The 13,227-nt window shown below is 36.0% G+C and overlaps 1 pseudogene; it reads right to left on the bottom strand.

Moving 5' to 3' along the window:
• Positions 1–1,947: 1,947 nt before the first annotated feature.
• On the bottom strand, positions 1,948–7,549 carry LOC109702479 (olfactory receptor 7G2-like; annotated as a pseudogene).
• Between the last annotated feature and the right edge of the window lie 5,678 nt (positions 7,550–13,227).

Genomic DNA, 13,227 nt, shown 5'->3' with positions numbered 1-13,227 from the left:
CAAAAACAAACAAGCAAACAAAAAACCCTCTAAGTTCAAATGCAATGAAATTTCAGTCTTAATAATTTTGGTTGTCTGTCTTACTCTCCAGTCCTGGAGATGGTGCCTCATATGTTGTTCTGTAGTTGTCTCATCAAAGGGGACACATAAAGTAGAACAAAACTGCACACACACACACACAAAACAAAAAACAAAACAAACACCACAACATGTCCCATGTTTAAATGCAATACAGTTTCACTAAGTTTTTCAGTATGCATTTGTAGTTCGGTTGTTTTCTCATCAAAGATAGAGAGAGAAAAAAGAGTCTGGAGACAGTTCTGTGAATGGCTATCTGTGGCTGTGGCTTGCCTGCCCGCTGCTGTAGGCCTTGCTGTTGCTGGAGGCGTTATTTATGCAGATCTCAGGGGTGAGCTTAGCACTCACTTGGCCCTGCAAACCACAGAGTTCTCCTGTGCACCAGCCTCTGCTACAAGCTTTCCCCTTTCCAAGCACACTGGGGGAGGTGACACTCCACCCACTTTCTCAGGCTTGCGTGTTTGTTTACAGTTCACGTGGGAAGTGGGTCTTCCCCCCTCTCCTGTGGAGTTTTCCTCCCACCGCCACTTTCACAAGCTTTCATGCTCCTGATTACTGTTCAGTGCTGCTGCTACTGCCAGCCGCCATGTTTATTTACAACTCACATGGGAAGTGGGTCTTTCCTCCTCTTCTGTGGAGTTTTCCTCCCTCTGCCACTCTCACAAGCTTTCCTGCTCCTGGCTGCTGGGCATGCACCCCCGCCAGAGATTCTCCGGCCCACCAGGCTAGTTTATTTCCAGTTCCAGGAAGGATTTCCCTTCCCCCAACCTTCAGCACTCAGTGCACCCCACCCTCTTTCCCACGTGTCTTTATTGTTCTTATTGCTTATTATTCAGTTTCTCTTTTTTCCCCAGGTGGAGGTTGGTCTGTCCAGGGGACTATGCTGCTCTGGCCCAGGGTTATCTGTGGGGGTACCATGGTACTGGGAAGCTCACCTTGTCTACGTCTTCCCAAGCCATCTGGGCATGGGCGACTGGCGGTCCGGGGCCCTACTGGTTTCTCTGTTTAACGTGAAGTGGACATGCTCTGCACCGGCTGGAGGTGTGGAGGGGTCAAAGTTTTGCCTCTTCTCCTCATTTTCTTTAACTTCCTTTTAATTTCCCCTTTTATTTCATTGGTGACCCACTGATCATTGAGCAATGTGTTGTTCAGCTTCTAATTGTTTGTATATTTTTGGCTGTTCTTTTTGTTGTTTAGTTCTAATTTTAATACAATATTACCAGATAGAATGCAGGGTATTGTTTCTATTTTCTTATATCTGCTGAGGCTTCCTTTGTGTATTACAATATCATCAATTTTGGAGAATGATTCATGGGATGCTGAGAAGAATGTATATTGTGGAAATATTCCACAGACATCAGTTAGGTCCATTTGATCTATAGTGTGATTTAGTTCTAGAATTTCTTTATTGATTTTTTTGTTTGAATGACCTATTTATTAGTGATAGGAGGGTATTAAAGTCTCCCACTACTACTGTACTGAGGTCTATATGTTCTTTTAAGGCCTTTAAAGTATGGTTGATGAAATTGGATGCAGTGATATTCCTTTTTGAGAATTTCCCTTTTTATTGGTAGGAAGTGTCCTTCTTTATCTCATTTGATCATTGTAAGTTTGAAGTCTACTTTGTCTGAGATAAGTATTGCTACTCCTGCCTATTTTTACTGTCTCAGGAGATTAGCTCTGTGATCAGCTAGCTGCCTTGCTTCAGAGAGTGACTTATCACCTGCCCACTCTCTGCCTTCCTGCTGTTCCAGTATTTGTTTACTGATAGCTTGTGCTGAGATTAGTTCCTTGCCCTTCCCCTTCCCCAGTGCACTTTCAGCATTCATGCCTCCTCTGCTGTTGTGCTATATTACAGTTTGCTGTTTGTTATTCAGGTTTTGAGGGAGTCAGTTTGCCCAGGGGCTGTGCTGGTTTATCCTGGGGCTGTATGGAGGAATTCTGCATGATGCTGTTTGCTTTGCTGAATGTCTCACAGGGATGTTTGAAGCTGGTGGCAGCAGCTGCTGCAGCAGTGGCAGTGGCAACCCTGCCTTGCTGGTTGTGCAGTAGGTCACAGCTGTCAGATGCAATTAAAGACTGATTTGTAGGTCAATCATTGAATTTTTCCTGCACCTAGTGTGTTGGCAGTTATTATTTTGGCCAGAGGCAGTCAGAATTACCCAGATGTGGCTCGAACTTTTCGGGGAGGTTTTGGAGTCACAGAGTTAGGCTTTCTGCTTCCGTACCCTAGTTGCCATCTTGGATCACTTGGAATGGGTTTTAAAAGAACTTACTCCTCTATTTCTTTTTGCCTTTGATCAAGTCAGGTAATGAAGCAACAGGTTTAATTGAAAACCTAAACTGAAATGTTGGGGTGCTATATTTATGGTAATAGCTGAAACCACTTCACTTACAAAAGGAGTCTCAGATTGGTAAATATGTGTATATTTTAGGATTAGCTGATTTTAAACAAAAGTAGATATGCAAAAATGAAGAAAATTGCACTTTTCTTTGTCCTTAAAGCAACTACATTCATATCAAAGCATGCACAAGCAGACCTGTATACAAACGTGAATCTGCCTTAGCCAGTCATACTTTTTAAGCCACATGACTACTGCAACAGAATCAGGAAGGATACAAGTCATTGTTATCTTTACCTAACTAGAATGAGAGGGGAGACAAATGTACAATATTATGGTGCATCATTTGGGATGTTTTAAAAGTCAGTTTTTCTACCTATTTAGTTTGACTAACTTCTAAACAGTGAAGTTTACAGTCTTAATAGAGAAATATTAGGTTGCAAAATCAACTTCTCTTTATTAAAGATGCAAAAGTCAAGGTAAAAGAGTCATACTTTGGGGAAAAAATTAATAGTGATATCTGGGAGCATCACTTGCTATCTTTTATTTTGTCCTTTAGGATATGATAAGAATCTAAACTTCATTTAAACACGAAGTAAGTTAAGATGCTGTTTCTCATTATGGTTTTGTTCATTTGAGAGATACGGGGTGGGAGCTTAGGTAAATTAATCTCCCAGTTTACCTGGGGATATATACGCTAATACCCCATGTGAGTGAGTCATAAATATATTTTTAATGTTGACATAAAAAGAAATAATATCACAAAATTGTTTTATGTACCAGTTTACAAAACTCGGACCTGAGTGAGGGATGCACATGAGACCTCATAAATACACCATTTTTCAGGAAACATTTCAAGAATTACTTTTTCTGGTCTGGTATGTAATTTCCTTTGCCCAATAGTAGGCTTGCATGTGGGATCAATGCATGTAAGCTTAGGCATGGAAACAGGTTGAGTCCAGTCTCTGGAAATTGACCAATGACTCAAACTATTCCATGACATATCATACTGGAACATTTCCTAATTATGATACAGATCAATAAAAATGTGTTAGAAACTCCAGCTCAGGTTCTTCTTCTTTGTAAACAGAACAAAGAAATGGAACTTAGAGAATGAAATAATTCAGCAAATATAACAGAGCTAAGTAAATAAAAAGGCAAAGTTTAGTCTAAATAGAAAACGTGAGACATTAGGCATCATGCAGCCTTGTCATTATTGGAGGAACTTGGTGATAGAAGACATAGGAATTTGGGCTCATCAGTATTTCTGACACATTAACTAATTCTACAAACTCAAGCCCAAAGTACAACACAAATATTACAAAAATGGCATACTAATAATGAGTTGTCTCAAGGCTCCCTTCATTTTGCTATTCCTCAAACTATAAACAAAAGGGTTTAGCAGTTGGGGGATCACAATATACATAATTGAGGCAACTACAATTCAGTTGTTGAGTCAGTAACTGCAGAACTCATGTACACCTCAAAAGCTGTCCCATAGAACAAGGAGACCACTGAGAAGTGAGACCCACAGGTGGAAAATGCTTTATACCGTCTTCCCACTGATGGTAACCTCAAAATTTATGTGAGAATTTGAGTATAAGAGAAAAAATTCCAACAAGAGGGATACCAGCAAACAGGCCGCCCACCAGAGCTATCAAGATATTATTAATGAAGGTATCTGAACAGGCAAGTCTGATGACCTGAACAAATTCACAGAAGTGGGGAATTTCCAGGTCTGTGCAGAAGGACAACCTCAGTAGCATCAAACTGTGCAGTAAGCCATTCAAAATGCTAACAAGCAAGGATATTAAAGTCAGCAGGATACAGAGAAAAGGAGTCAAGAAGAGAGTATACCGCAAGGGGTGACAAATGGCCACATAGTGATCATAGGCCATTATTACGAGAAGACAATTCTCTAGACCATCAAAAGTCAAGACAAAACAAACCTATGCAAGGCATCCTCTGTAAGTGATGCTCTGAGTCTGTGTTTGGATGTTTACCAGCATTTTTGGGATTGTGGTTGTACTTATACAGATGTCAGTGAAAGACAGATTGGAGAGAAAGTAGTACATGGGTGTGTGGAGATGTGGGTCAGAGCTCACAGTCAGGATGATGAGCAGGTTTCCCAGGATGGTGACCAGGTATATGGACAGGAACAAACTGTAGAGGAAGGGTTTCATATCTGGATCCGCTGTCAGTCCCAGAAGAAGGAATTCTGAAATACCTGTTTGTTTCTAGTTTCCATCTTAACCATGAAGCTTATGGAAATGCTGTAGTGAAAAGATAATAAAATGTTTTACCAGCAGTAATAACAAGAGTAGTGGGGAAGGTGTAAAAATTTCAAATTCTTGGTCTCCAAACCAGACTTGCTGCTGATATATTCTTGGGGGACAATGTGGCATCAAATTATTTAATCAGCCTCTGGATGGTTTTCTGCATGCCAAATTTTAAAAACTAATTCACTGAAATTTTTTAAATGCCATTTTACTGTGAACACTAATTCATATGTGACTATATTCTCCAGTCTCTTTCTCTTACATCCCTGTTTGCTCTTTCTCATGTTTCCCTAAACTCCCTTTATTGAAAGAAAAATGTACTGATTACCAACTATGTTTCATACATTGTAATATGCAATGATAATAAAACAAAGAATAAGCCATGGTTGTTAATTCAGAATTATTCTTTACCTTGAATTAAGGAAAAACTAAAGAATGAGGGTATGAAATATGTTCTCTAATGTAATGCTATATAAAGATTGCTTTCTGTCACTATCACTGAAAGTGGTGTCAAATTATAGATATTTTGTTGCCATTCACCCACAAGGATAGTTAAGCCATGTTATGTTATATCATTGCTGTGAAATAAACAGTCCTAGTCAATGACTGAGCAAGAGCTCAATGCAGAGTTGACTGTCCTGATGAATCTTTGTTCATGCACCTGAAAAGCACAGAATTAACATTCTGAAATGATCATTTGGATCTCAAAATTTATCTTTTTTAATTTTAATATTTTGTTCCAGAACAAAACCTATAATCTTATCTTGCCTTCAATGTATGTCTACTGATATCATGAAAATTCTTACAATAGGTAAATGCCATCCATGCAGGTAGATATGACCAATGATTAGGAAATGTTGCTTTTATACCAGAATACCATAAGATTACCAGTGGGTACTTATGTCCTTTCCCTTATCAATTTATTTTAGTAGAAAGGGAATGACACTTACCTATAAGATTCTCTCTCTAAGTATTTCTTCCTGTAAAGTGATAGGAGGTATGGCATTTAAAAAGAAAGCAATTAAATGAAGGAATTAATGAAAGGAATTGTCTTTTAAGGAAAAAGATGAAAATAAGTCATACGTGATTCTGAAGAAAACAGAGATTTACCAGATAACATGCACTAACAAGTTGCTTAGAAGATAATCAATATTAGTAGGATTGTCTGTAAGGACTGATGGATTATGTCTTCAAGAAGGAACACTGGCTATGAGAGCAGTAAGCACTTCATGTAATATTGGACTCATACACTCTTGAGCTCATCAAGAATGCAGCACAGATTTTGAGAAGAGGAAAAATTATCAACTGTTTCAAAAGCTGGTATATTCTATTTGTACAAGAGTAAATGCACTATAGATCTTTTACATACCATGATTGTGGTAGTCATTTTAATGTATATGCTTATTCAAACATCACATTGTACACCTTGAATGTACACAAATCTTGGTCAATTATAGTTCAAGGAATGTGGAAAAATACTAGGGGTTATTTCTTAATGAGTCACTAAGAGAACAATGCACCAAGTACATTGCTCAACAAATGGGACCCTATATTGTCATTCCTTCTATTTTTTAATGTCATGAATTATTGCTCTATAAACTATTCATTTCTTGAGAAGAAAAGCCACTGTGTTGGAGAAATTGAGGAAAGAAGAAAGCAACATAATATGTCTAATGTGCTAAATGCCGATGTCATGAAAGTGTTAATGTGCAAACCACCTCTGGGATTGCTGGCCAGGAAGAAAAATGTGGAAGAAAGAATCAATAATAGCAACATTCATCTGGCATTGATATATAATGAAATATGAGCATTTAAAATGTATTAAATAAGAAAGGAAATGGACATGTAAATCATAACTGACCTAACTACAAAATATTAACCAAGGGAAATTTAGGTTACCTAGTTGGCTTCAAAAGAAATGACTATCAACATCTTACCTAGCTATGGGATATGTGTCCTCATGAATTGAACACAGACAAAATGAGTCCATGTACTTTTGGTCAAGAAGAATCATCTAAGATTTGGGTAAAGTGCTGCTTCATGTATTAATTTAGTTTATCACAGGCTGACTGCTATAGACTCAGTTTTTCAAGGGCACAATTTTCAAAGCTCCTTATAAACCAGCTGTGTCATAATCATTCTAATCCCAGGCATGCAGGTCCATAAAGACCAACTTTGTAGAAGTGAGAAATTCAATACAGCTGACTACTTAGACTCTGAGGCCATAGTTTTATTCATGCATAGTAATTACATAAACTAATAGATTTCATTATGTCATTTCCAGTAATGCACACAATGTGTTTTGATCATATTGATATCCTCTATTACTATTTCTTAATTTTTCTCATACCCACATTTCCCACTAAATATCCCTCAATAGTGCTCCTTTACCTTCATATCTCTATTTTCCCTTATTTATGAAAGAACTCATTACACTTGTACACTTGTCTTTGTGACACTGCCATATCATTATTGACACACACAAAAAATATATATATATATATATGTGTGTGTGTGTGTGTGTGTGTGTGTGTGTGTGTGTGTGTGTGTGTTTCCTCAACTGGAATGATTCTCATTCTTTTTGCTCAATAAACTTCATATATATATATATATATATATTCCTATATATATATATATATATATATATATATATATATATATATATGTAGCACTTTTTATTCCACTCAGGATTTGATGGGAAACTAGACTGACTCTTACAGAGTTACACCAAGCCAATGAGTATAATGTTGCAATAAACCTGGGTTTGCAGTTATCTCTACTGTAGCTGAATTTGATTCTTTGGATATATAGCTAGATTATATGCTCGTTTTAATTCCTTTTTACCTCCATGTTAATGGAGTTGACACTCCATTGTTTCTGAATTTATTTACATTCCTATCAACATGTATAAACTTTCTTTTTCCTCCCTATCCTTTCCAAGAATTGTAGTTTTCTGTTTTCAGGAGAATAGCTGCCTAGGGTGAGGTGAAATCTCAATATAGCATTATTTGTTTTTCTCTGATGGTTAAAGATGTAGAACGCTTTTCTGTATTTATTTGTTATCTGTATTTCTTCATTTGAAAAGGGTCTATTTCATTTCCCAGTATTTAATTTTTTAACTGTTTTAGATATTCCGAATAACATGTCACAAAATAGCTTGCAAATTTTCTCCCATTCCTTGGGGTGTTTCTTCATTCTTTTAACTATTCCCTTTACTATGCCAAAGTATTGTAATTTGATGCAATCACATTTGTTAGTACTTGCTATGGTTTCCTGAGATAATGGGGTCTTATTCTGAAACTCACTATCTATACCTACATCTTGAAAGGTTCCCCTGTATTTTTCTCCAGCAATTCCATGTTTCAAGTCGTACATTAATATTATTGATCTTTTTTATCTGATTTTTATGCAAGGCAAGAACTATAGATCAAATCTCAGAAATCTTCAACTTGGTATCCAGTTTTACCAGCACCATTTGTTGAAGAGGCTATCCTTTTAACAACAAAAAAATCATTTTGGCATCTTTGTCAAGTATCCAATGTGCTTATTTTAAGATCTCTATTCTTAAAATAATAATTGAAATAGACATTGCTCTCCATGTCTGTTTATGAGCTGGTATCATGTAGCTTTTGTTAAAATATTGCTCTGTAGATAGTTTTAAGACAGGCATTGTGATACCACAATTCTTGCTCTTTTTATCAGATTTGTTTTTTGCTATTTGAAGTATTGTTACCTCTATATAAATTTGGGATTCTTTCTTCTATTTCTGTGAAGAAAGTCATTCGAATTTTGATGGGTATCACATTTAATCAGTGGGTTATTTTGGTAATGTAGCCATTTTGACAAATTAATTTTGCTAACCCATGGACAAGGGATGTCTTTCCATCTTCTAGTTTCATTAATTTCTTCCTTCAGTGTTTTATACCTTCCATTATAGAAGTCTTACACCTCCTCAGTTAGGCTTTCTCCTAAATATTTTGAGGCTGTTATAAATGAAATTGTTTTTCCTGATTCTTTTTTCAGTGAGTTAATTATTGAAATATACCAAAGCTACTGACATTTATGTTGATTTTGTACTGGTTACTTCGTAAAAGTGTTTTTTAGATCTACAACTCTTCTTATGGAGTTCTTTGGGTCATTTAAGTATAGGATCGTATGATCTGCAAGCAGAGATTATTAGACTTCTTTTTCCTATTTTTATTCATTTTTTCTTTATTTCTTTTTTTTCACTGCTTGCCAGTATGAAATTCTAATAAAACACTTGCCGTCATTTGCAAAGCATTAGCCAACGACTTTAAATAGTTCCAGGAGCAATGATGTTCAACATCTCACCTAAATATTGAAGGTGGAAGATCTGTCCTCAGGAAATGCACACTTACCAAATGATTTAATGAGCTCCTGCTCTAGAAAGATCATCTAGCTATGAAGAGGCTCCCATATAAATTTCTGCCCTGGGAAGGTCTTGTAGGTAGGTGAAATGATCATAGGCTGGCTCCAATAATCTCTATATCCATGGTGCTCCATACCTAAAAGTCTGCATTAAGTGAGATATTTTCCTCTCATTCCTGTACCAGAAGTGCACCTCCTTGAAGACCAAGAGTATAAAAGTGTGAAGTTCAGGATTGCTGATTTCCTGGCTGTGAGACCATCTATAACCACTCAGTTCACCATTATGCATGTTCCATTTCCTTCCTCTGACTTTACATAACATACACCACTTATCTAATATTTTTCATTATTACTTTAAGTTGCAAAACAAGAACTCTTGATATGTCACTAATATGAGAAAGACATCTGATTTTAGGGTGAAAATGTGTCATCTATTTATAAGTATTAATAATGTAATTGAATAGTATTGCACAGCTGCAATACCAGGTACATTGGAAGGAGAGATTGGGAGAATCACAGTTCGTGGCCAGCCTAGGCAAAAATTTGGTGAGACATTATCTGAACCTATATAGCAGGGCATGCTAGTACAAGCCTCTCAACCCAACTGTATAAGTAGAAGGCTTTCAGTTGATGATATCCCAGGCAAAACTCAAGATCCAATTAACAATTAGCTAAAGCAGAAAGAGCTATGTGAATGGTTCAAGTTGTAGACCACTTGCCTAGCAAGTTCAATATCCTAAATTCAAACCCTAGTATGGGTTAAAAATATAAATAAATATTTATAATATTAACTAAGGTATTATAAAAAGGAACATAAGGGCTGTGTGCTATCATGTATCATGGATGTTTATGGAAACTTTTTTATATCTTACCCAGAAAAATTCTAATCAATTTTTGCTCAATACTAACTGACAAAAATATATACAGGACTGTGACTCTATTGTTAGAATTTTTTAAACAACTTTTCAATATTATCACAACAGTTTCAATAATTTTATATTCAGACTGAGGCTGTGAGTGAAATTAATTTTCCATTTCTAGTTGAAGTGTTAATTCAATTTAAAAATCTCCAAAAGACAAAGGCATGCAGGTTCCATATATTCCAGGACATTTGGGTAGTTACCAATAATTTTTAATAGGTAGTTATCATACCAGATTACCATAATGGTGTTCATGTTTAAACATTTTATATTTAAGGATATCAAAGCTTTCAGATGTTTATCAACATATTTTATGCCATGTTCTCTTTTTTGTTATTAGCATAGTTGTAAATGGGGTTACATTGTGATACTTACATAGGTGCTTAAAATGTATCTTAGATTTATCCCTTCCACCATTCTTCCTACCCCTTCTTAGATAAACTTCAACCATTTTCAGTCTTCTATTTTCATATGTGTATATAAAACAAATCCACTGTATTCACACTCATTCACCCTTTCCTTATGCCTACCTCTCTCCCATGAGAATCCACCCCTGGAAGAAACCTGTTTTACTCTCCTGTACATCATTTTTTAAGTGCATATTGATAGTTCAAGTGGGGATTCACTGTGATCCTTAAGGCCTATATATTTTGTACTTTAATAATCTGCTCATTCCTTACTCTTTCTCTATCATTATGCTCCTCTAATATTCAACAGCTTACAGTGTATTATATATATATATATATAATCATACATGTATTTATATATTCATTTAACTTGTACCTCTAGCTTCCACATATAAGGGAAAACATGCCACCTTTGACTTTTTGCGCATGGCTCACTGTACTTAACATGGTATTTTCTATTTCCATCCATTTCCTTACAAACACATAATTTCTTTTTCCTTAAGTGTAAAGCAGGAGAGTTTATTGACACAGAAATGTATAAAGTATGAGAGAACAGCCCCCAGGGTTGGGAGGAGTCCCATGAGAGGGTGCCCAAGACAACAAAAAGTCATTATTCTTCATGGCTGAATAAAACTGTGTTTTATATATATATACCACATTTTCTTAATCCATTCATCAATTGTGGGGCATCTGCGCTGTTTCCAAAGCTTGGTTATTGTGAATGGCACTGCAATAAACATTGGTGGGCAAATGACTCTATTGTATCCTGGAGCACATTCCTTTAGATATATGCTTAGGAGTGGTATTGCTGGATTGTATGGTAGTTCTGCTTTTAGATTTTTGAAGGACCTCCAGACCACTTTTCATAGCAGTTTCACTAGCTTACATTCCCACCAATAGTATAGAAGTGTGCCGTTTTGCCCCACATCCTCACCAGCATTTATTGGTCTTTGTGTTAATGATGATAGCCATTTTGACTGGAGTGAGGGGAAATCTCAATGTCTTTTGATTTTCATTTCCTTTGTGCCCAAGCATTTGAGCATTTCTTCATATGTTCATTATCCATTTGTAATTTTAACTGTCAGTTCATTTGTCTATTTATTCAGGATGTTTTTGATTCTTTGGAAGGTATATCATGTTCTTTTATTTTATATGATTTATAGCTTTAAAATAGATTATTTGAGGTGAGGTCTGGAGGTGGCTCAAGTGATAGACTGCCTTGTAAGCAAGTACAAAGCCCCGAGTTCAAACTACAACACCACCAAAAAAAAGATCGAAATGCATTATTTGAAATTTATGGCAGTATGAGTTTGTAATGTTTTTCTTCATCATCTTAAGCCCATTAACTTTAAAAGTAGAAATAAAAAATAACATATAAATTCAGTAACATGGTTATAAACTAAGAAATTTTCTTCAATCAATGAACTGTAATATGAAATAAGAAGACTAGACTGTAGTTGACAGAATAAATGCAAACCGATGTTTAATAAGCTACAGTCAAGGGGCTCAGTAGACTCATTTCCAAAAGCAAGAAAGTAGATCCTCTTTTCAGGTAATGAGAAAGAAATGTTCTAGGACACTACATGAGTATGGCAGGTATACATATTTTTTCTTTTCTAAATAGACTTTATGTTTAGAGAAGGTTAAAATTCAGAGCAAAATTGAACCAAAAGCACTGAATCATTTAGGTCCTGTCCCTTCTAACAAACACAGCCCTTTCTCCACAATTTATAATATGTATTTTTACATCTTATGAACCCACATTGACAGTTCATAGTCATGCGGTATCCAAACTTTACAGTAGGCTTCACTCTGCATTTATATGTGTTATATTTTGTTTTTCATTACTGATACATGAAGTATGTCTTTCACTTCTTTTTTAAAAGTTTATTCATTTGATTTTTGAATACTTTTTTTACATATGTATGGGTGTATATGTGACATTTTGATTCTTATATATAGTAGATACTGTTCAATTCAGAATAATTAGCAAACCAATCATCTTAAACTTTATTTTTTTTTGTTTTGGGGGTATATTCAAATTTCTCTTTTCTAATAAATTTGAGTTGAACTACGTGTTTCTGTGAATTATTTTCATCCTGCTTTTCCACAAAACACCAGAATTTATTGTACCTCTCAAATAATAATACTGTCCCTCTTGATAGACTGCACCCTTCTCTCTATCCGTCCTGTTCTCCCCAGTCTCACATAACCATCATTGTGGTCTCCACTTCTGAGATCAAAATACACTCCTCTTTTGAGTGAGACTGTGCTGTTTGAGTTCCTATACTTGACATATTTCAATTAATATAATGTCTCCCAAATCAAACCACCGGCTTTTATTTAGCCCATTTTCTTCATTCATTCTTGAGTTAATGGATATGTAGTTTGATTCCCATAATGGATACTATGAACAATGCTGTAATGAACATGGTGGTGTAAGTGTTTTTTTTTTTTTTTTGACATGTTCATTTCCTTTCTTTGGGTATGGGTATTTAACCCAAAATGGGATTTTTTATGGTAGCTCTGTTTTTATTTTTTATATTTGTTTGGCAATACTGAGGACTGAACCCAAGGCTTCATGCTTGACAGCCAAGCACTCTACCACTTGAGCGAAACTCCTACACTGGAATTAGTTTAGGATTTCTCTCTCTCCACGCCCACTCCTCTGTGTGTGTGTGTGTGTGTGTGTGTGTGTGTGTGTGTGTGTGGTACTAGAGTTTGAAATCCTGGCTTTGGGCTTGTGTAGCTGGAAATTTAACCCTTGTACAACCAGTCCTGCTTTTAGTTGTTTTGAGGAACATCCACACTC

Source organism: Castor canadensis, chromosome 14, assembly GCF_047511655.1.
Source record: "Castor canadensis chromosome 14, mCasCan1.hap1v2, whole genome shotgun sequence".
NCBI lineage: Eukaryota > Metazoa > Chordata > Mammalia > Rodentia > Castoridae > Castor > Castor canadensis.
The sequence above is the reverse complement of the archived record's forward strand: the minus strand, read 5'-3'. Positions and strand labels throughout refer to the sequence as shown.